The sequence below is a fragment of the Ahaetulla prasina genome, chromosome 3 (genome assembly GCF_028640845.1).
Source record: "Ahaetulla prasina isolate Xishuangbanna chromosome 3, ASM2864084v1, whole genome shotgun sequence".
Classification (NCBI taxonomy): Eukaryota; Metazoa; Chordata; class Lepidosauria; order Squamata; family Colubridae; genus Ahaetulla; species Ahaetulla prasina.
The window spans coordinates 9,246,506-9,269,884 of NC_080541.1; the positions used below are offsets into that span (position 1 = coordinate 9,246,506).

General features: G+C 40.1%; 1 pseudogene; it reads left to right on the forward strand.

The window, feature by feature from the left end:
• Window positions 1-2,487: 2,487 nt before the first annotated feature.
• Window positions 2,488-12,986, forward strand: LOC131196314 (proto-oncogene Mas-like; annotated as a pseudogene).
• Window positions 12,987-23,379: the final 10,393 nt, after the last annotated feature.

The following is a 23,379-nucleotide window of genomic DNA, read 5'->3' on the forward strand; positions in this document are numbered from 1 at the left end:
TATCACCCTTATGTGCTTTTTTGAGCTATAGATCTTGCTGTATCTAAAACAATATCAAAAGAGTTTACATCCACCACTAAAGCAGTGTATTTTTTAAAATTTGCATTTATATCCCTCCCTTCTCCAAAGACTCAGGGCGGCTTACACTATGTTAAGCAATAGTCTTCATCCATTTGTATATTATATACAAAGTCAACTTATTGCCCCCAACAATCTGGGTCCTCATTTTACCTACCTTATAAAGGATGGAAGGCTGAGTCAACCTTGGGCCTGGTGGGACTTGAACCTGCAGTAATTGCAAGCAGCTGTGTTAATAACAGACTGTCTTAGCAGTCTGAGCCACCAGAGGCCCCTGTTGATGGCATTAATCTCAGTGTTGAGTGTTGATGGCATTAATCTCTGTTGTCCCGGTTCATTGAATATGCTATGTCATTAAACATGGTTTGTATACAAAACATAGCAACATTTTGGTTTACTGTAATGTATAAACTGAGCTGCAGAAAAGGCAGAGAATGAGTCACTTGTAGTGATGAAAGTAAAGTTTGTTTGTTTGTGAAGGAAGCGTCAGGTGGGCCCGAAATGATCTCTGTGAACCCTTGAAATATGTTTCAAATTTTTCAACCATGTTACGAAACTTGACTAGCCAATTCCTTCCTATTCACTGAGCTTCTGATTTTTGGACTGCACTCTGGAATCAAACATCAGAATAGCCTTTTAGTGTTTTATTTCTGAAAAAAATATTTATTTATTTATTTATTTTATTTATTTATTTGTCACACAGTATATATAAGCATAAGCATGTAATAACTATACAATATATAATATATAATAGATAATATAGATAATATATAATATATATAAGTATGAGTATGTAATAACTATATTAATTGGATATAACGAAAGGAAACGATAGGACAGAAACGGTAGGCACGTTTGTGCTCTTATGCACGCCCCTTACGGACCTCTTAGGAATAAGGTGAAGTCAATGGTAGACAGTTTTTGGTTGAAGCTTTGGGGATTTTGGGAAGAGACCACAGAGTCAGGTAGTGTATTCCAAGCATTAACAACTCTGTTACTGAAGTCATATTTTCTGCAATCAAGATTGGAGCGGTTGACATTAAGCTTAAATCTATTGTGTGCTCGTGTATTATTGCAATTGAAGTTGAAGTAGTCTTCGACAGGAAGGACATTGTAATAGATGATTCTATGAGTTAAACTCAGGTCATGTCTTCAGGCAGTCTTCAACATGACCTGAAGAAGAAGACAGTCTTTGGAATTCTTTGAAAAAAGAAGACAGTCTTTGAAATTCACCCTCTTTTTTTTTTCTTTCTTTGCTTTCCTGCCTCATGCTAAGAATATTTATTTATTTATTCATTCATTCATTCATTCATTCATTCATTCATTCATCTGAAGGCAGAACAAGAAGCAATGGATGGAAATTAAGGAGAGAACCAAACTAGAATTAAGGAGAAACTTCCTGACAATTAGAACGATGAATCAGTAGAATGGCTTGCCATCAAAAGTTGAGGGTTCATCACTGGAGGTTTCTAAGAAGAGATTGGACAACCATTTGTCTGAAATGGTAAAGGATATCCTGCTTGAGCAGGGGGTTGGACTACAAGACCTCCAAGATCCTTTCCAACTTTGTTATCCATCCATCCATCCATCCATTCATGCCTTCTCATGGTGGTGCTTTTCAGCCTCAATGTTGGAAATGATGGAGGGATTCTCTTCCATTACATTTCTTTTTGGTCACAGGTAAGTGTCCTGAGCTGCCCATTCTTCCTAGGTTGAGAAAGCTTAATCCTGACTTGCTTTGGGATTGAATTGGACTGTGAGAAAACAGGGAGTCAGAAGACTCCTTGAAGGTGATTCTACAGGGAGATTCAGGCCTTTTCTCCCACTAACCAAGCGAGTGGGAGGCCTCCATGTTCCACGCATGACAGGTTCATCAAAATTCTCTTCCCTTTGGACAAAAATGGACAAAAATGCTGAAATATTTTTTTCTTCTTCAGATTAAATGAGAACTGTTTTGGAAGGAAATACAGAAACCTTTTGACTTTGCGTGAACCAATTTGGAACAAGAGTTGTACTTGCTTTAAAAAAATGTACACTAACTGCAACATTTGCAAACACGACAAAACGGGCAAGATGGTGAACACTTGCATTGATTCTTGGATTCATTTGGGTAACAAGGAAGTTGCTGTCACATTTAACAATCGCTAACGTAAAACATCACTTCTTCAATGGGCCTTGATTCCAGGAATTTGACGTCCAGATTAGATTGCTTCTCTATCAGATAGCTTTTGGTTGTTCCGTGTTTCAAGATCATGGTTTCAAGCATACTGTGTGCGATAACATATAACATTGCAAAATTCAGAGAAGAATGTTGTGCAATTTCTTTTTTTATTTTTTTCTGAGAAATTTGCAGCTTGGCCATTCTCCTTCTCAACTGCAGTTACATCAAGTGCAGGCTAAGAGGATTCAATGAAAAAGAAACCTCATGCTTAGATCCTTGCTTTGACCAACTGTTCCCATCTGGATTCATCATCAGGTATGTCTACAGTAAAGGCAGAGTTTCTTTTGTGGTAATAGTTATTTGGAAAATACTCATTTTTGAGTTGAAAATAAGACTTGGGGACTATTAGTATGAGATCAGCTAATTCCACAGGATCCTTTGGCCAATATTAGAACTCAACTTTTTTCTCAAGATAGTGTGATAGCAATCTTCCCATCTTTGACTTGTTGACTGGTGTGTGTTTGGCTTTGGTTGAATGTCTTTTATCTGAGAACTTTTTTCTTCATGGGAGAAAGACGAAGAGGAATCGCTCAATATCTGGGCACAAAAACCCAAGAAAATCCTAGAAGCATCTAAGAATTGATGATCTGCTCTATGAACTGCAAGCCAGTAGGGGCAACTTGTTTATTTACTATAAGTAATCAGTTCAACCCCTTGGGAAACTCATGAACAGTTCTACAGGCCAAAGTTGTGAGCAATCAAGGAATGCCCTGTCTACTACAGGAATCTCCCTTGATAGAACAGCTAACAGAAAGAGTAAAAAAACACAACAATGCCATCTTTCCTTTTCCAGTTAGAATAGAATAGAATAGAATAGAATAGAATAGAATAGAATAGAATAGAATAGAATAGAATAGAATAGAATAGAATACCTGTAGAATAGAATAGAATTCTTTATTGGCCAAGTGTGATTGGACACACAAGGACTTTGTCTTAGGTGTATATGTTCTCAGTGTACATAAGGAGAACAAAATAAAATACATTCATCAAGAATAAAAAAATACAACACTTAGTGATGGTCAAGGTTACTAATAAGCTATCAAATCGTACTAGGAGACAAATAAAAACAATACAATTGAAAGATACAAGCAACATGGTTATAGTAATAAGTGGGAAGAGATAGATACTAGTAAGGAAGAGAAGAATAATAGTAATACAGTCTTAGTAAATTATTTGACAGTGTTGTGGGAATTAGTTGTTAAGCAGGGTGATGGCATTCGGGGAAAAACTGTCCTTGTGTCTAGTTGTTTTGGTGTGCAGTGCCCTATAATATCTTTTTGAGGGTAGAAGTTGAAACAAATTATGTCCGGGATGTGCGGGATCTGTAGTTAGAATAGAATAATAGAATAGAATAATAATTTTATTGTCACTTTGAATGTACACTAATCAGCATACATTAAAATGAAATTGTGTTGCATACAGCTCTCAAAGAGTCACCATCTCCAATACACACTAGATAAATATGATAAATACATAAATACATAAATAATAAATACAAAATTATGCATGTACCCACATATAGTATATGACACATAGAAACAACACAGTCTAGTTCAGATATATACATGTAGATGGCGAGAAAAACAAAACTTGTGCATTTATCAAATGGATGGCATAGGGAACAAAGCTGTTATGAAGTATTTCTGGTCCTGCTATAAATACTTTGAAACTTCCTCTCAGAGGGGAGTAACAAAAACCGACCATAAAGTGAGTGTGTGGGGTCTCTAATGATACTTTGAGCTCTAAGCACATAGTGCTTATAAGCAGCATCCTGAATAATGGGAAGCAAACTTCCTGTAATCTTCTCAGCTGTCCTTTCCACTCTCTGTATAGACTTTCTATTTGAGGCATTGCTGCTACCAAACCAAACCTTTTAACCTTTCTTTCAAACTTTTTCAAAGGGCCTCTGGTGGCTCAGCAGACTAAGTCTGTCTGTTATTAACACAGCTGCTTGCAATTACTGCAAGTTCAAGTCCCACCAGGCCCAAGGTTGACTCAGCCTTCCATCCTTTATAAGGTAGGTAAAATGAGGACCCAGATGGTTGGGGCAATAAAGTTGACTTTGTATATAATATACAAATGGATGAAGACTATTGCTTAACACAGTATAAGCCGCCCTGAGTCTTCGGAAAAGGACGGGATATAAATGCAAATAAAAAAACCCCTACTTTTATGTCAAATCCATTCTGAATTGTTGTATGCACTGTTCATTTGAAATGTCCCAAAGGTACTTTTTCAGGAGGCAACTGGATTTTTTTTTTTCCAGAAGGCAACAAGTCCAGTTGCCTCCTGAAAAAACACCATTGGGGCATCCATGACCTGAGAATCTCTAAAGACTCTTACTCTATGATTGAAAAAAAATCTCACTTTTTCTATTATCCATTTGTTCCCCCTGAAAACATAAATGGATTTTTTCCCCTGTTTCATGCAAAATGTCTATAAGGGGATTTCAGTCAATTATACTGATTGTCTTTTTCTTTTAAAAAATAAACAGAGATAATTTAGGCATCTCTAAAAGTGACATCATCTTCACCAGCCATTTCTCCATTGTACGCAGTGATGAACCTTTCCACTTTTGAGCATATAATAATCTCACTGCAGTTATATATAAACACAAATTCCACAACTTTCTTCTGGTTGCGCGTTTATTATCTTCTGCCCATATTTCTCAAGTCAATGGAATTGTTTTGAAACTTGGCTCTTGAGTGAACTAAAGAACAATCAACCAATGGAACAGCTTGCCTTCAGAAGTTGTTCATCACTGAAAGCTTTCAAGAAGAGACTGGACTTCCATTTGTCAGAAATGCTATAGGGTCTCCTGCTTGGGTGGGAGGTTGGACTGGATGACCTCTAAAGTCCCTTCCAACTCTGGTAATCTGTCTGTCTGAATCTATCCTCTTAATTTCCAATTGAAAATTGAATAAATAAAAATAAAAAATTGAATAAATAAAATTCTACAATAATAGATGGTGATTGGGGAATAATGATCAAGGTTGCGGACAATATTGCAACCTCCCATAATCCCCTCTAAATGGCCTCTAGTTTTTTTTTTAAATTCAAATTTATATCCCGCCCTTCTCCAAAGACTCAGGGCGGCTTACACAGTGTTAAGCAGTAGTCTTCATCCATTTGTATATTATATACAAAGTCAACTTTTATTGCCCCCAACAATCGGGGTCCTCATTTTACCTACCTTATAATGGATGGAAGGCTGAGTCAACCTTGGGCCTGGTGGGACTTGAACTTGCAGTAATTGCAAGCAGCTGTGTTAATAACAGACAGACTTAGTCTGCTGAGCCACCAGAGTGGCTCAGTGTAATTTCACACACAAAGGTTCAAAATCTAATTTCTCAATAATAAAAATAGCACTTAGATTTATATACCGCCTCATAGTCTTTACAGTGATGTAAAAATAGCGATGCCCCTGCTAAAGATTTAATCTTTTCAGAATTCTTAAAATTAAATCTTACAGTATGGGGGAATTATCTTGAGAGACAGAAGGAAGAGCCAAAGACTAAACAACCATTATGTAAAAGATAACTCAGCCCACCAAAGGACACCAAGGTAGTGGAAAACAGCTCAGAAGGATCCTCACTAATTTTCTAAGTAAAAGTAGAGACAATCTTGCAAGATTTTGTTACTGTAATCTTACAATAAAGCTTGCATTAGTATTCATGGTTTAGGCATCTTGTTTGGAATATCTTGCTGCAGTGGTGAAATCCATTTTTTTTTTTACTACCGGTTCTGTGGGCGTGGCTTGGTGGGTGTGGTGTGGTTTGGTGGGCGTGGCTTGGTGGGCATGGCAGAAGAAGGATACTGCAAAAATCTCCATTCCCACCCGACTCCAGGGGAAGGATACTACAAAATCCCCATTCCCTCCCCACTCCTAGGGGAAGGATATTGCAAAATCTCCACTCCCACCCCACTCCAGGGGAAGAATACTGCAAAATCTCCATTCCCACCCCACTCTGGGGCCAGCCAGAGGTGGTATTTGGCGGGTCTCCGAATTACTCAAAATTTCTGCTACCGATTCTCCAGAATCTGCTGGATTTCACCCCTGTCTTGCTGATCAGTGACAAGTCATCAATCTTTGTGAACAATGGCAAACTCCTCAAGCAGTGAGAATCCTTTCAATAGCTGATCAGGTTCTATTCTTGCTATTAATTGTTAGCTGCTAACATTTAAAAGATTTTATCATTCGTTTTTAAAAATTCCTTTTCCATAATTGTTGCTGGTTCCCTTGACTGTGTTTGGTTTTGGACTGTAAATAAACTTTGACTGCGTGATTGAAAGCTAAGGATGTTTGAACCTGTCTTGTGTCTTGTGAACCTGTTTTGGAAAGCATGCCTACAGTGACTTTGAATTCCTCAAGGACACAATTCCTTTAAGACATTTTGGCAATAAAAACAGACAAGTTTGCTTTTTTTAAATAATTATATTTCCCCTTAAATTGCAGTGTCCCGGATTGTCCTCCTTAGATTTGAAGTTTTCTACACACGGTTTGCACAATGGAATTTTTATTTAATTTAACGGAAGGTAAGAACAGCATATATTATATCATCTTCCTTTCCTGGAAAGGTACTGCTGATGAAGAAAATCCCAAGTGTTCATAATATTCATAAGTTTATTTCAAAATTTAAACTAGATGGATCACTGTTGTCCTTCCCCTCCTAGGGTTGTGGGTTGGCGGGATGTTGACATTTTGAAAACATTCAATAGATGCATTTACAAAATGGTTCCTGAGGGGATTTTTCATAAAGTAAGTCTTACGGAGAATGTAAGAATACTAACACACTGATAACTGTGATTTCCTGTAAGCAACATCATCCCAAAATTGTCCTTTGGAGGGACACAAAGGTTGAAGTCAACATAGAGACTGATAGAGCAGAGCAGAGCAGAGCAGAACAGAACAGAACAGAACAGAATAAAATAACAGAGTTGGGAGGGACCTTGGATGTCTTCTAGTCCAACCCCCTACTTGGGCAGGAAACCCTACACTACTTCAGACAAATGGTTGTCCAGTCTCTTCTTTAAAACTTCCAGTGTTGGAGCATTCACAACTTCTGGAGGCAAGTTGTTCCACTGATTCATTGTTCTAACTGTCAGGAAATTTCTCCTTAGTTCTAAATTGATTATTGGCCTACAATCATTACAAAGACCCACAAACAAAAACACATAAACTTAAATATGGAAAAGTGTCTAAAACAGTGGTTCTCAACCTTTATAGTGCTGCGACCCCTTTAATACAATTCCCTACGATGTGGCGACCCCTTTAATACAATTCCCTGCGATGTGGCAACCCCAACCGTAAAATTATTTTCATTTTGAATTTATCGCGCTGAAGCTGTATTGACTAGCGATCTGAACTGCTTGCGATGGCCTTGAGGACGAAGGCATTAAAGCAGAGACTCCTCCCCTATTAAGTTTATCGCGTCTGAAGCCAGATTAGGCTAGCGATTGGGAGTGATTGCAGCTGGCTTGAGAGGAAGACATCAGAGCAAAGATTTCTCTCTTTTTTAATTCATCGCGCCTGAAGCCGAATTTGGCTAGCGATTTGAAGAGCCTGCAGCTGGCTTGTGGAGTCAACCATTGGAGTGCGATTCTTCAACTCTCAAGTATACTGCCCATATTTCAGATGGTCTTAGGCGACCCCTGGCAAATTGTCATTCGACCCCCAACGGGGTCCCGACCCACAGGTTGAGAACCACTGGTCTAAAACATGTTAGTATTTTCACTGCCTAATATTACTGATCATAATCATGACTAACTATAATTGCTTCCTCTCTAAAGAATATCTCCATGACAACGATTCCAGCATTTCTCGTTTTGTCTATGAGTATGACAACATGTAAGTATAATACTGTATAGTACAAACTATTTTCTTTGCAGGACTGCAGCCTTCCAACTGTTTCGTAACATTTGTGAATGTCCAAAGACATCCCAAGAGAATCAGTGAGGATTGTTTTGATTCAGTGCAGGAGTCTGACAAGGGACAAAGCTCATCCCCAATTGAGGATTATTAGGAAGCTTCCATTGACAGCATGTATAAAGTTGGCAGAGTCTTAAAAGCCAAACTTTCTCACTTCCAGCAGAAACCAGATGGAACGGAACTCAGATAAATAAAGAGCTCCAAAGTTGCAAATGTTATTGACCTAGACTTATTTACGTATATTATGAAGCATCAAACAGACATAAAAGTTCTAGTATTGTATAGATAAAGTTGGAAAGAAAAGAAAGAACAGAAGAGAAACCAAGCAGAAAGTGGAAGACATAAAATTCATTTCAGTCCATTATAATCCCAGAAAAAGAAAAGAGGACAAAAATGGATTACAAAGTAACAACAAAACCCTGAATCCTAATACTTTCCCCCATGTCCTACTCAAGGATGTATATAGCAGGGGTATCAAAATCAAGGTCCGTGGACTGAATCCAGCCTGCGAGGTGCTTAGATCTGGCCCACGGGGCTGCCCTAGAGATAGTCAAGAACTGACCCACGGTGCCTCTGCCAACAAAAATGCAGCCCTCCTGAGCTCCGTTTTTGCTGGCAGGGGGTTGCAGGAGGCCATCCCACCTGAAAACGGAGCTTGGGAGCCTGTTTTCTCTGGCAGAGTGCTCGGGCCACAGGCTCCCCCAACAAGAGTGATGCCAAGCTGGCCACGCCCACCCTGGCCCCCAAGGTCAAACACAACCTTGATGTGGTCCTCAATGAAATTGAGTCTGACACACCTGATGTATAGGGAGGCCTCAGGTAGCCCTCAACCTCAAATTTCTGGATCACACTTAGAACCGTACTTGTTTTCAGACCAGAAATCTACTGTTGGCAGATACATTCCCCATAGAAGTCAAGGTTGGAGTAATTGTGAGGTAGAATTACATCATCACTCCTGTTAGCTTTCCTTTGGTATGCTCCATGTAATCTTTGTATGGCATTTGTTCTTGACCAGATGACAACTGTCATATACGTGGTCTACCTGTTGGCCCACAAGCTCTTTTTCCTTGACGTGGGAAAAAGATTATGTTCAACCTGATGCTCTCCAGAACTTTTGATTGTAACATTCTCTAACCTCAGGTTACTAGGTGTCTGGCATCTTGCCCCCTCATTTTCTCACTCTGGCACGCATACCCTTAGAGGTTTCTGGACTTTTGAGTATCAAGTAGTTTTTCACTGGGGCATTTGTTGTTCAATCACTAAATTATATCTGACTGTTCATGATCCCATGGACCATAACATGCCAGGCCCCCTTCCGTCCTCCAACATCTCCCGAAGTTTGCCCAAATTCATATTCATGGTATGGATGAACTTAACCATCTCATCCTCTGCTGTTTCCTTCTCCTTTTGCCTTCCATCTTTCCCAACATCAGAGCCTTTTCCAATGAGTCCTTTCTTCTTATTTGGTGGCCAGCGTATTTCAGCTTTGGCCTCTGTATCTGTCCTTCCAAAGAACGGCCAAAGAACGTGTTGCTTTCCTTTAGGATTGACTCATTGGATCTCCTTGCAGTTCAAGGGACTCTCAAGAGTCTTCTCCAGCATCACAATTTTAAGCATCGATTCTTCGGCACTCAGCCTTCCTTATGGTCCAACTCTCACAACCATAAAATGCAATGAGCATTTATTAAAGCTTGATACTGACAAGACCTTTCTCAGTTATGCATTGAAGACTAACTGATAGTACTAGCACTGTGACGGCAAACCTATGGCATGCATGCCCGAGGTGGCACGTGGTGCCATGTTGCCTGGCACATGCGTTGTTGCCCGTTCCTCTTCTGGGTTTCTGGCACGCATTCACACATGACGATCAAGCTGGCCTTTGTGCGTGCGGCAGTGCTGGAAACTGGAAGAGCTGGTCTTCTGTTTTCCAGTGTGATCATGCATGCTGGCCAGCTGATTGGTGCATGCACATGCATGGCAGTAAGCAGAAGACTTGCTGGCCAGCATGCATGTGTGCACTGGAAACCAGAAGTACCTTATCCGGTGCATGCATGCCCTCTGGGCAGCTCCTCTTCCTGGTTGTAGGCTGATGCGTGTGAAGTGCTCCTGTTGTGTCTTGTCCGATCTCATCACAGCCGGGGCCTTCTTATCTACTTCCGAACATGGAGGAATGTCCTAGTATGCCTCCCAGCCCCAGCCCTGTCTCCATGCCCAGACAGGCTGAAGAGGAGGAAGTATCTCCAGCCCCCAGCTCTGGCTCCATGCCCAGGCAAGCGGAGCAACTAGACCCCTCCCCCTCCTCCACAGCATGTGAGCCTGAGGGAGGTCAATTGCCAAGGTCCAGCTGCAGACTGGAGTGACCCTCGCGTCAGAAGACTTGATAGGCGGAGGCAACAGAAGGAAGGGAGGGGCAGGCCTGGATAAGTGCTGAGTCATGGAGCCACACCCCATGGCCTATATAAAGGACCTGCTTTCTGGCATTCTCTGAGTCAGGCAAAGTCTAAACATATCTTGCTGAAGTCACTTTCTGGTCTCCTGCCTGCCCTGAGGACTTTGCTAGGACTTTGGCAGAGCTGCAGAGGCACGCCTGATTTGGATTTCCCTGACCCGGCCGTCAGCGGAGGAGTGGGACACGACAACTCCCTTTTAGGCACTTGGTGCTGCGTGTGCCCGCACTCTCTCCCTTCTTGGCACTAAAAAAGGTTCACCATCACTGTGCTAGCACATTCCTTTCAATGCATATTTGCAATTGTGTGCCTGTATTCATACTTGGTATCCTCTCCAAAGAATGTAAATGCAAATATTACTGTACCTTTTGGAGTATAAGACACTCCGAAATATAAGACGCACCTACCTTTTTGGGGGAGGAAAATAAGAAAAAAAATCTGCCTCTGCCTCCCAGCAATTTGTCTCGTTGTAGCAAAGAGCAAATAGCCTGCTTTAGTTTCATTTTCATTTTCAGCACAGCCTGATTAGCACAAGAGAAAAAAAATCTGCCTCCCAGCAATTTGCCTCCTTGTAGCAAACAGCGGAGGCCCGCGTTTGTAGGCACTGGCAATTCCTGCAGCCTGAAACAGCTGAGGGTCAGGAGGCCAATCCAACCGATAGCACAGCCTGTCCTAATCAGGCTGTGCTGAAGTGGAAACGGGCTGTTTGCTGCTTGCTGCAAGGAGGTAAATTGCTGGGAGGCAGAGGTCAGCTGGTGGGCAGGGCTACCTTCAGTTTCTAAGACACACCCAAATTTTCACCCTTCTTCAGGGGGGAAAAAGTGTGTCTTATACTCCAAAAAAAAAGTAGCATGTCCCCCCCCCCCACCTTAGTTTTTCTTTTCTGTTTTTTGGGGTTGTCCTTTGCTTATTCAGATACCCAATAATCCTAGTCTGCCCTCAACCAGAACGTCTAATTATAGGGATTGGTGGGGATTTTACTGAAATGCATCTTGAAGATTTTGGGGTGAAAAGCTTGGTCTCTATTGAGTACAGCAATTCTCCAGCCTCATAAAAAGCATTGACTTTAGAACTGTAATTTCCATCAGATGGTGAAAAAAAACCCCACATATGTGTAAGTGAAAAATTAAAGTGTGTGTGTGTGTGTTTGTATATGAGAACTGATACTCTTTTCTTTTTTTTAAAGCATCCATTTAGAAAGTATTTTGGAGGGCAACAATTCTTTCCATATTATCGAGACTATGAACACCGCTCTGAATATTTCTAAAATACCAGAAACATCTTCTCCAGATGATCAACTGTTTGAAAGTTTAACACGGAATCTTCTCAATGGCTTCATTGCCCTTATTTGTATTTTAGGTCTTGTAGGTAATGGAACGACAATTTATCTCCTGGCCTTTTCCATTAAGAGGAATCATTTCACCACTTTCATCTTGAATCTCTCCATCGCTGATTTTGGGGTCCTCACATCCCTCATTATTGCAGCTATATTTGTCGCGGTGTCAACTCTTTACGAAAGAACTTACATTGTCCAAACCCTTTTCTTCTTGTTTTTCGAGCTCTTTTCCTTCACCTATTCTGCTAGCCAGTTTCTGCTGACGGCCATCAGCCTGGACAGGTGCGTGGCTGTCCTCTTCCCACTCTGGCATCGCTGCCATCGTCCCCCAAATCTCTCCACCTTTGTTTGTAGCTTCATCTGGATCCTCTCCTTCCTGCTCTCTGCGCTGCACTACATTCTGTATCAAACCAAGAGCTTTGGAAGTTCACCTTTGCTTTACCAGCTGATTGTGAATGGTTTACTTTGTACGCCTCTCATGGTTGTGTCCACTGTGACCCTCTGGATTCGTATGAGGTCTAAATCGCAACGCAAGCAAAGGAAGTGCTCACCACCATCTTGCTGGCTCTCCTCTTCTTCCTCCTTTTTTCTCTCCCAATGAATGCCTTATATGTCGTTTATCATTTTGGTTTCCATCTTCCTGTCCTCTTCACCACTGGGATAGGATGTGCCACTCTCAATAGCAGCATCAACCCTCTTCTTTATTTCTTAGTGGGGAGGAAGAAGAGGGGAAAGGATCAGTCCAGAGCATCTTACAAGGTTGCTCTGCAAAGAGTCTTCAAGGATGAGAAGGGAAGCACGGAAGAGCAGGAAACTACAGAGGAAAGCATATTGTGAAGTGTCCCTAACATCGTATAATCATTTCAAATCCATAAATATGTGGGTTGAATAAGAAAACTACAAAGGGGGAATTTTTGTGAAGCGTTTCTATCGCTCTACATTCATGCTTGAAAGCCATAAATAATATGTGCGTTCTATAAAAAACACATTTCAAAAAGTCTAATATTTGTATATTCCCTCTTTTTTTTTCAAATGTGTTTTTTATTGAATGCACATATAAATTTTAAAGCAATTTTCTTTTTAAAAAAATAGAGTTTTGCTTGTTTTTTATTTTATTTTTTTATAGGATAACCATTTAAATACTGTCATGGAAATGTAAAGATATGATTGATGTTGATGCTATTCAGAAGATTGAAAAGAAAGACATTAGTAAGTGGGAATACAATGATTTAACATAAATGGGGAAAAAAGGGGGGGAAGAGAGATAAAGTTGATTAAAGATTAAAATTGGGGATGGATTTTCAAGAGACATGCAAATAGGGAAATAAAAAAAAAGGAAGAAGGAAAATATATTGATGAAAGCATATAAGGAGTGTTGGAAAAAACCAAATTGGATGTAAACATGTACCTGGCTGATATTTTGTTCAGAAAAGATATACTGTATGTTGTTGTTTATGTGCAAAAAATAAAAAAAATTCAAAAACAAATGAATTTTATTTTATTTAAAAAATAAAAAACACATTTATTGAACAAAGTAGCTAACGCCAAAAAATATAAAAAAGAAATATTGCTGTATTCAGAATTTCCAAAGCGAAGATATTTATACAGAAAATGTCCAACTTCATATAATTCTTTTTTACATCATAATATGAAATTGTTTGTCTGATATCATATACATTATTTTTTATATTAGAACAACTACTGTCAGGAATACATTTTACTGAATGATTTTTTTAAAAAAGTACCATTTATTATTTTAAGTGTGGTTATTTCCTATATATTTGCAAAGCTTTTGCCTCTAAATTGTTTTACACAAATTGTTTTATAAATGAAAAATAATTTTTTATAAATGAAACATAAATTATTTCAACTTCTACCCTCAAAATGACGCTATAGAGCACTGCACACAAGAATAAGTAGACACAAGAACAGTTTTCCCCCCGAATGCCATCACTCTGCTAAACAAATAATTCCCTCAACACTGTCAAATAATTTACTAAGACTATATTACTATTATTCTTCTCTCCCTTACTAGTATCTATCTCTTCCCATTTATTACTATAACCATCTTGCTTGTATTTCTCAATTTATATTGTTTTTATTTGTTTCCTAGTACAATTTGTTAGCTTATTAGTAACCTTGACTATCACTAAGTGTTATACAGTGTTTCCTGAAAATAAGACCCTGTCTTATATATTTTTGAACCCTGAAATAAGCGCTTAGCCTTATAGCCATGCACTCAAAAGCCCGATTGGGCTTATTATCAGGGGATGTCTTATTTTGGGGGAAACAGGGGTATCTTTTTATTCTTGATGAATGTATTTTATTCTCCTTATGTACACTGAGAGCATATGCACCTAAGACAAATTCCTTGTGTGCCCAATCATAATTGGCCAAGAAAAAATTCTGATCCGAGTGTCTGAGTCCTGACTCCCCGGAATTCATTACTCAGAATGATGACATTTTGTTCCTAAATAGATATCTAGATAATGTAAATTGTTGATTTTAAGTCTTCTTCTATTCCCCTCTAAAAAGGAACGTTACCTCTTGAGTCTAGCTGTGTTGGCAGGCATCACAAGATTCTTTGGAGTAAAATAGGAAAATGCCAAGAAGAGACGGAGCTGGCTAAGTAAGGTCCATATGATCCTTAGCCATGCAGATTAATTTGTATACCAAATACACCGGCATTTGATAACACCGCTCCATGGCAGTGAGGTGACAGCACTAAGCTTCTTTTAGAAGACCTCCCCTTCTGCCCCTATAAATCCAGACCCTTGAATTAACTCTTCGTCTACATGAGAAAGAGTATAGTACAGCTATAAACAAAGAGGAATTTCTGTCATGTTTAGGATGAAGGCGAGAGATTTAGAATCGGAAGTTCATAATAAAACTTCTCAGACGAGAAATTCAATTCAATTGAAATACAGTTCCCAAGGCTCATGGGCAGTCTCTTCTTCTACAGTTGGTGGTTATCTTGCATAAACAGGAATCAAATTGTCTTATCACTTGATGCTTATGTTGATTATGCAGAACCAAAAATATATCTCATCGTGTGAGACTTTTAACAAGATCCCAGAACAGAAATAACTTGTTCTGCAGATGATCATATTACTATCACCGCTGCTCCAATGTATGACAATTTTTGGACATTGCAAGGAAAGCGTAGTATGGGTAGAATCTACTTTTATTCCTCTGCTGAACTACAATTAACCTGAAGAGGACTTAAAAACTATTATTTTTCTCTCTGAAACTTGTTCCGCTTTGGTCACCATTGGCTGCTCTAGCCACCAACAACATCACATAGCAATCTCACCAATGTTGAAAACTTTGGGACCAATATTTTCAAATAGGTAAGACATTTGGATGATCTTAGAGATAAGAAAATGCAGTAATATTCAGCCACTTAACTAGTAATTTCTGCACCTGATTTTTCATATCGTTGAACAATAGAATTGGAAGGGACCTTGAAGGTCTTCTAGTTCAACGCACTGCTCAAGTAGGAGACCCTATACCATTTCAGACAAAAGGTTATTCAGTTTCTTTCTGAAAGCATCCAATGATGGGGCACTCAGAACTTTCTGAGGCAAGTCATTCCACTGATTAATTGTTCTCACTGTCGGGAAATTCCTCCTTAGTTTTAGGCTGGTTCTTTCTTTGATTAGTTTCCATCCATTGCTTCTTGTTGTGCCTTTAGGTGCTTTGGAGAATAGGTTGACCCCCTCTTCTTTGTGGTAGCACCTTAAATCCTGGAAGACTGTTCTCATGTCTCCTTATTGTTTCAGTAGTAGTCCTAACAACTGCTGGCCTCAGTTGCTTAGCCAACAGTCCTAAATTCTGTAGCCCACTTGCCACCAGATACCCTGGAATTCCAGCACTTACTGTGGGTCATGTTTGCTCAGGCAAAAACTGATCTGGTAAATGATCATCTATCATGATCTGGTAAATGATCATCTATTGTTGTTATTACTATAGTTGGTGGCACAGTCAGCTGGTCGTTTTGACTGGATTTTACATATTATTAAAGGTAAAGGTAACGGTTCCCCTCACACATACGGTGGGACTCCGTCTCCTCCCTGATCTCCGGACCTTTAAGCGCGAGCTCAAGACTTTCTTTTTTCACCAAGCGGGGCTGGCCTGATTGATTTTAGTATGGGGATTTTAGTGGGTTTTTTATAGGGTTTTACCTAGGTTTTAGTTTTGATAAATTTTAGCTAATATTTTAATGTTACAGCGATTGAATCAGTTTTTTAAATTTGATAGTGTATTTTAAATTTTTGGGGATTCTTGTTGTTTTATTGGCTGTACACCGCCCTGAGTCTTTGGAGAAGGGCGGTATAAAAATATGAATAAATAAATAAATAGTCGTTGCCGACTCTAGGGGGCGGTGCTCATCTCCGTTTCAAAGCCAAAGAGCCAGCGCTGTCCGGAGACGTCTCCATGGTCAGGTGGCTGGCATGACTCAACACCAAAGGCGCACAGAACGCTGTTACCTTCCCACCATAGTATTTTTTCTACTTGCATATTTTACATGCTTTCGAACTGCTAGGTTGGCAGAAGCTGGGACAAATAACGGGAGCTCGCCCCGTTACACGGCAGCACTAGGGATTCGAACCGCTGAGCTGCCGACCTTTCGATCAACAAGCTCAACGTCCTAGCCCCTGAGCCACCGCGTCCCTATATTATCATTATTATTATTAGCCGAGGTCAAAATATTGGCTTAATGTTTCCATGGAAAAGACAGAGATGAAGATGCGATGATTTTTGAGCAATTACTGAATCCACTCTTCTTCCTTTTCTTCAGATAGGAATTTCCATTCTAAAAGAAGAATTTTTTGGAGCCTTACAGAAGTCTCTTGATGGATTTCAGTCTGGAGAACGTCAATGATACAACAGAGTATTCTGAATATAACACTACCAATGATTTCTTTGACTACCAAAATATATCCATCAATTCGGGAAGTATCATACTGTCGGCCACGTTAATCACCTGCTGTATAGGACTCCCATTAAATGGAATTGTTATCTGGCTACTCGGCTTTCAGATTAAGAGAAACCCTTTCACAATATTGATTCTTAATTTAGCTATTGCCGACTTTGGATTCCTCCTATTTATGGCTATATATTGCAGTGATTTTTTTACATATTTTATACCTGGAAAAATACCCCTGTGGATCTTTTTCCTCTCCCACATCATGTATATCAATGGTCTCTTTCTTCTGACAGCCATCAGCATTGACCGGTGTGTGGCTGCCCAGTTCCCAATTTGGCATCGCTGCTCCTGGCCAAAACATTTGTCCCCTTTTGTGTGTGCCCTTATTTGGATCTGCTCTTTCCTCTTGGGCAGAATTCCAAACATTATGGAATCTGAATTTGCATATATTACCATTCCAAGTCTCCATTTGGTTGTGACTGCTTTGCTTTGTCTTCCATTGATCATAATCTCGACTCTGATCCTTTTCATCAAAATATGCCTTAAATCCCAAAAGATCAAACGCAAAAGACTTTTAATGATGATCTTAATTACCCTTCTCTGTTTCCTTATTCTTAGTGTTCCATTATATATCTTCCTGCTCATTGATTATTTTCCTGAGATGAAGTATTTCTTTGAAGGTCCTGAATTCCATTCCTACTTTAGTCTGAGCACTTGCCTAAATAGCAGTGTTAACCCAGTGATATATTTTCTGGTTGGGAGAAAGAAACAAGCTCCGTCCAGGGAGAGCATCAAAGTTATTTTTCAAAGAGTCTTCAGGGAAGATGAAGCTCCAAAAACTAGGTAGAAGAAAGCAAACACTTTCAAACTTTCCATGAAAGCATAATATGTAAGGAAAAAGCAGGTAGCTGGAGGGGAGGAGTTAAGCATGTCATAAGTTTAGAATCATTACTTTGCCCTAAACAGTCCAAGTCCAACTTAAATTCCATTGACCATTTTCTGTTACTAATTAAAATCAAACTTTAGTTTACTAGATCCTTGTATATTGACTTGAGTAATAAACTCTTTCTGAATTATAATTTACCATGTATTTCTGATTCTTTGTGCCTGACATTTTTTAACTGCATGTAATGCTAAATATCTCTTATAAATAGGAAAACTGGTTTTCTTGCAGAGTCTTTTATTTTTTGCAGAACTGAAAATGTAAAGTGATTTTGAAAGGGTGAACAAGTGCTATTGGTTCAACAGGATTCTTTTTTGAGTAAACATGAACAAGATTATTCTTTATAGCTCATATTTTCTATCTGGAGCTTAATCTCCTTGGACATAATGATTTTGTTCGCCTGAGTAGAAGTCTGTGTGTCATATACACCAAGATTTGTGAAGTGATGATGTGGAGTGGACTGTCCAAACTACCTTATTTTCAGCTGGTTTGGGAGGGTCTGACAGGTTGGAGAAAGGCCTTTATCTTTTGTTGTTGTTAGTTGCGAAGTTGTGTCCGACCCATCACAACCCCATGGACAACATTCTTCCAGGCCTTCCTGTCCTCTACCATCCTCTGGAGTACATTCCAGGTTCCTATGGAGAAAAAAATCTTTACAGCATCGGACTTTCCTTTCACCACCAGATACATCCACAGCTGAGCGTCCTTTCAGCTTTGGCCCAGTCGCTTCATTCTTTCTGGTGCTACTAGTACTAGCCCTCCGCTCTTCCCCAGTAGCATATTGGATACCTTCCGACCTGAGGGGCTCATCTTCCGGCGTCATATCTTTTTTTCCTTTTTGTACGGTCCATGGGGTTTTCATGGCAAAGATACTGGAGTGGGTTGCCATTTCCTTCTCCAGTGGATTACGTTTTGTCAGAACTCTCTGCTATTTATTTATTTATTTATTTATTTATTTATTTATTTATTTATTTATTTAGTCACAACAATATATGTAGGTATCATACAAAAAGATTATATAATATATAAACACATATATGAGTAAATATAAGGTGGTATAAGCATATATGTTGTGCCTCGTTCGCTTTCCCCGCAGCCGGGGCTTTCTTATCTCCTTCCGGATGCTGAGGAATGTCCTGGCATGCCTCCAGGCCCCAGCCCTGGCACCATGCCCAGACAGGCCGAGGAAGAAGAAGTGCTTCCAACCCCCAGCCCTGGCTCCATGCCCAGGCAAACGGAGCAACTAGACCCCTCCCCCTCCCCCACAGCCTGTGAGCCTGAGGAAGGTCAATTACCAACAGCTGGTGCCTGGAGCGATCCTCGCTTCAGGAGAATTGATAAGCGGCGTCAGCAAAAGGAAGGGAAGGGCAGGCCTGGATAAGTGCTGAGTCATGGAGCCACACCCCATGGCCTATATAAAGGATCTGCTTTCTGGCATTCTCTGAGTCAGGCAAAGTCTACCTTGGATTGCTGAAGTCTCCTGCCTGCCTTGAGAACTTTGCTAGGACTTTGGCAGAGCTGCAGAGGCACGCCTGATTCGGATTTCCCTGACCCGGCCGTCAGCAGAGGAGTGGGACACGACAATATATGTATATAGGAAGAAGAAAAGAAAAACAATAGGACAGGAACCTGTCCCTCTTGGGTGTCCCTGTACGGCATAGCTCACACAAGCTACACAAGCCCCTTCACCACGACAAGGCAGTAATCCATGAAAGGGGCCTGAGGATGTTAAATTATAGCCAAGGGAGACCTCATCAAACAAAGTCACTTCACAGATGGGAAAAATAAATAATTAGCGGGAGGGAGAGCCACTATCCACAAAAGCTTTTTTTGCTCTCCATATTCTGGCATAACAGTTTATGTCTTTTGTTCCTTTCTCATTAAAAAAAAAATCAGTACTAAGAAATAATTCATAAGAAATGCCAAGAATCACGATACATTCAAACCTGCCTTACTGTGAAATGGATGCTTGGTACTTCTTTGTTTTCTCACCCATCTAATTTAATTCCTTTTAATGGGAGATGAATTTTTTGGCATCCAGCTGTTTAGAACACCAATTCTGTTTTATGGCCCAGGCCTATGGAAAAGCTTGCAAAATCATTTCCTTCTTATATTAGTAGAGAAAATGCTTTTAAGTCAACCTCTTTCACTGCGGTGGTGCAGTGGTTAGAGTGCAGTACTGCAGGCTACTTCTGCTGATCACCGACTGCCCAGCAGTTTGGCAGATCAAATCTCACCAGGCTCAAGGTTGACTCAGCCTTCCATCCTTCCGAGGTGGGTAAAATGAGGATCCAGATTGTTGGGGGCAAGAGGCTCACTCTGTAAACTGCTTAGAGAGAGCTGTAAAGCACAATGAAGTGGTATATAAGTCTATTGCTATTGTTAGTGCTCTCGATTCTACTGCATATGGTGAATAGACAAAGGAAATGGTTTTAAATGGTGTCTCTGTCATTATGATCATCAGGGTGACTTCAAGTTTATCAGGAAACAACCTTTTTCAAGGACATTTACAGCTAGTTGCTTCAAGGAATCCCTCAAAAGCACTACTTTACCCTTTTATCACTTTGAGAGCTAGGGTGGATGTCGGCAGGTCCAAGATGCCAGGCACGGATAGATTAGATATATTCCAAAAAGGACATCGGTAATCTCAAAAGCACTACTTTATCCTTTTATCACTTTGAGAGCTAGGGTGGATGTCGGCAGGTCCAAGATGCCAGGCACGGATAGATTAGATATATTCCAAAAGGACATCGGTGATCTCAAAAGCACTACTTTATCCTTTTATCACTTTGAGAGCTAGGGTGGATGTCGGCAGGTCCAAGATGCCAGGCACGGATAGATTAGATATATTCCAAAAGGACATCGGTGATCTCAAAAGCACTACTTTATCCTTTTATCACTTTGAGAGCTAGGGTGGATGTCGGCAGGTCCAAGATGCCAGGCACGGATAGATTAGATATATTCCAAAAGGACATCGGTGATCTCAAAAGCACTACTTTATCCTTTTATCACTTTGAGAGCTAGGGTGGATGTCGGCAGGTCCAAGATGCCAGGCACGGATAGATTAGATATATTCCAAAAAGGACATCGGTGATCTCAAAAGCTGTGATTGCCTTGCTGCTCTCTGATCTTGGTTATTTTTCTTGCAGAATTTTCATTACCCAACGAGGTAGCCTCATCAGTGTTCGAAGGGAGTGGGGTTTGCTCTTTTTATAAACTAGTGGTTTGCCCTGTTACTGTGAGCATCCTATACCAAGTCCAAAGATACTAGAGAATTCCCGGAAGCCTGATGCAAATCAGCCATCGACAGGCACATAGAGATAAACAACATCTACGTGCCATTAAAAAAAAATCAATACTAAGAAATAATTCATAAGAAATGCCAAGAATCACGATACATTCAAACCTGCCTTACTGTGAAATGGATGCTTGGTGCTTCTTTGTTTTCTCAGCCATCTAATTTAATTCCTTTTAATGGGAGACGAAATTTTTTGGCATCCAGCTGTTTAGAACACTAATTCTGTTTTATGGCCCAGGCCTATGGAAAAGCTTGCAAAATCATTTCCTTCTTATATTAGTAGAGAAAATGCTTTTAAGTCAACCTCTTTCACTGCGGTGGCGCAGTGGTTAGAGTACAGTACTGCAGGCTACTTCTGCTGATCATCGACTGCCAGCAGTTTGGCAGATCGAATCTCACCAGGCTAAAGGTTGACTGAGCCTTCCATCCTTCCGAGGTGGGTAAAATGAGGATCCAGATTGTTGGGAGGCAAGAGGCTCACTCTGTAAACTGCTTAGAGAAGGCTGTAAAGCACTGTGAAGCGGTATATAAGTCTATTGCTAGTGCTAGTGCTCTCGATTCTACTGCATATGGTGAATAGACAAAGGAAATGGTTTTAAATGGTGTCTCTGTCATTATGATCATCAGGGTGACTTCAAGTTTATCAGGAAACAACCTTTTTCAAGGACATTTACAGCTAGTTGCTTCAAGGAATCCCTCAAAAGCACTACTTTACCCTTTTATCACTTTGAGAGCTAGGGTGGATGTCGGCAGGTCCAAGATGCCAGGCACGGATAGATTAGATATATTCCAAAAAGGACATCGGTAATCTCAAAAGCACTACTTTACCCTTTTATCACTTTGAGAGCTAGGGTGGATGTCGGCAGGTCCAAGATGCCAGGCACGGATAGATTAGATATATTCCAAAAAGGACATCGGTAATCTCAAAAGCTGTGATTGCCTTGCTGCTCTCTGATCTTGGTTATTTTTCTTGCAGAATTTTCATTACCCAACGAGGTAGCCTCATCAGTGTTCAAAGGGAGTGGGGTTTGCTCTTTTTACATACTAGTGGTTTGCCCTGTTACTGTGAGCATCCTATACCAAGTCCAAAGACACTAGAGAATTCCCGGAAGCCTGATGCAAATCAGCCATCGACAGGCACATAGAGATAAACAACATCTACGTGCCATTAAAAAAACCCCAATCAAATTGTAAACAACAGCCTAATCAAGGAACCAACAAGAACCCTCCCACCAAAACTGACATAAGCCACTAGTACATAGACAGCAAACCCCACTCCATTCTAGCACTGATGAAAAGAAGAAAAAAACAGAATAGCTGATTCAGTCCTGAAGTCCTATACCGCCCTGAGTCCTTCGGGAGAAGGGCGGTATAAAAGTTTAATTAAATAAATAAATAAATAAATAAGTCTGTAAAAAAGCTGCTCTCATTAGTTTTGAAAAGGCAAAAGGGATTTAACTTAGTCTTGGCTTGGCAGACGATTAAACAAGCATATTGATCGAATAGAACTCACTTTAATTTAAGGCAGGAATTGTTGCCTTCTGCAGTAACAACAAGTGCTATCATAAAACTACATGGCTGATGGGATTACTGTTTTGACATAGCTATTAACCTAGTGGCATGCATTTCATCTCGTCGTTTTGAGGATGACCCCAAAAGTTTTAGAATTAACTGCAAAAAACCCAGGCTTGAACCTTAATTATGTCTTCCCTTATTTTCTTAGCAAAATAAATTGCCGTCTTGTTCATGTCTTTCCTGTTTGCCACAGCGCATTATTACTAATCTCCTCTGTAGTTTGATAAAAATCTGGTCAGCTGGTTGAAGATCTTGTCATCATTTCTTTAGGCTTTCAGAGTTGAAAAGGGCCATTAAGGTCATAATGTCCAAAGCCCTGTTTCATTCTACAGAGGAATTATTGAGTCTGTCATTTGCACCTCTATAACTGTCTGGTTCGGTTCTGCAACCCAACAAGAAAGACACAGACTTCAGAGGATAATTAGAACTGCAGAAAAAATAATGGCTACCAACCTGCCTTCCATTGAGGACCTGTATACTGCACGAATCAAGAAGAGGGCCGTGAAAATATTTACAGACCCCTCACCTCCAGGACATAAACTGTTTCAACTCCTACCCTCAAAACGACGCTATAGAGCATTGCACACCAGAACAACTAGACACAAGAACAGTTTTTTCCCGA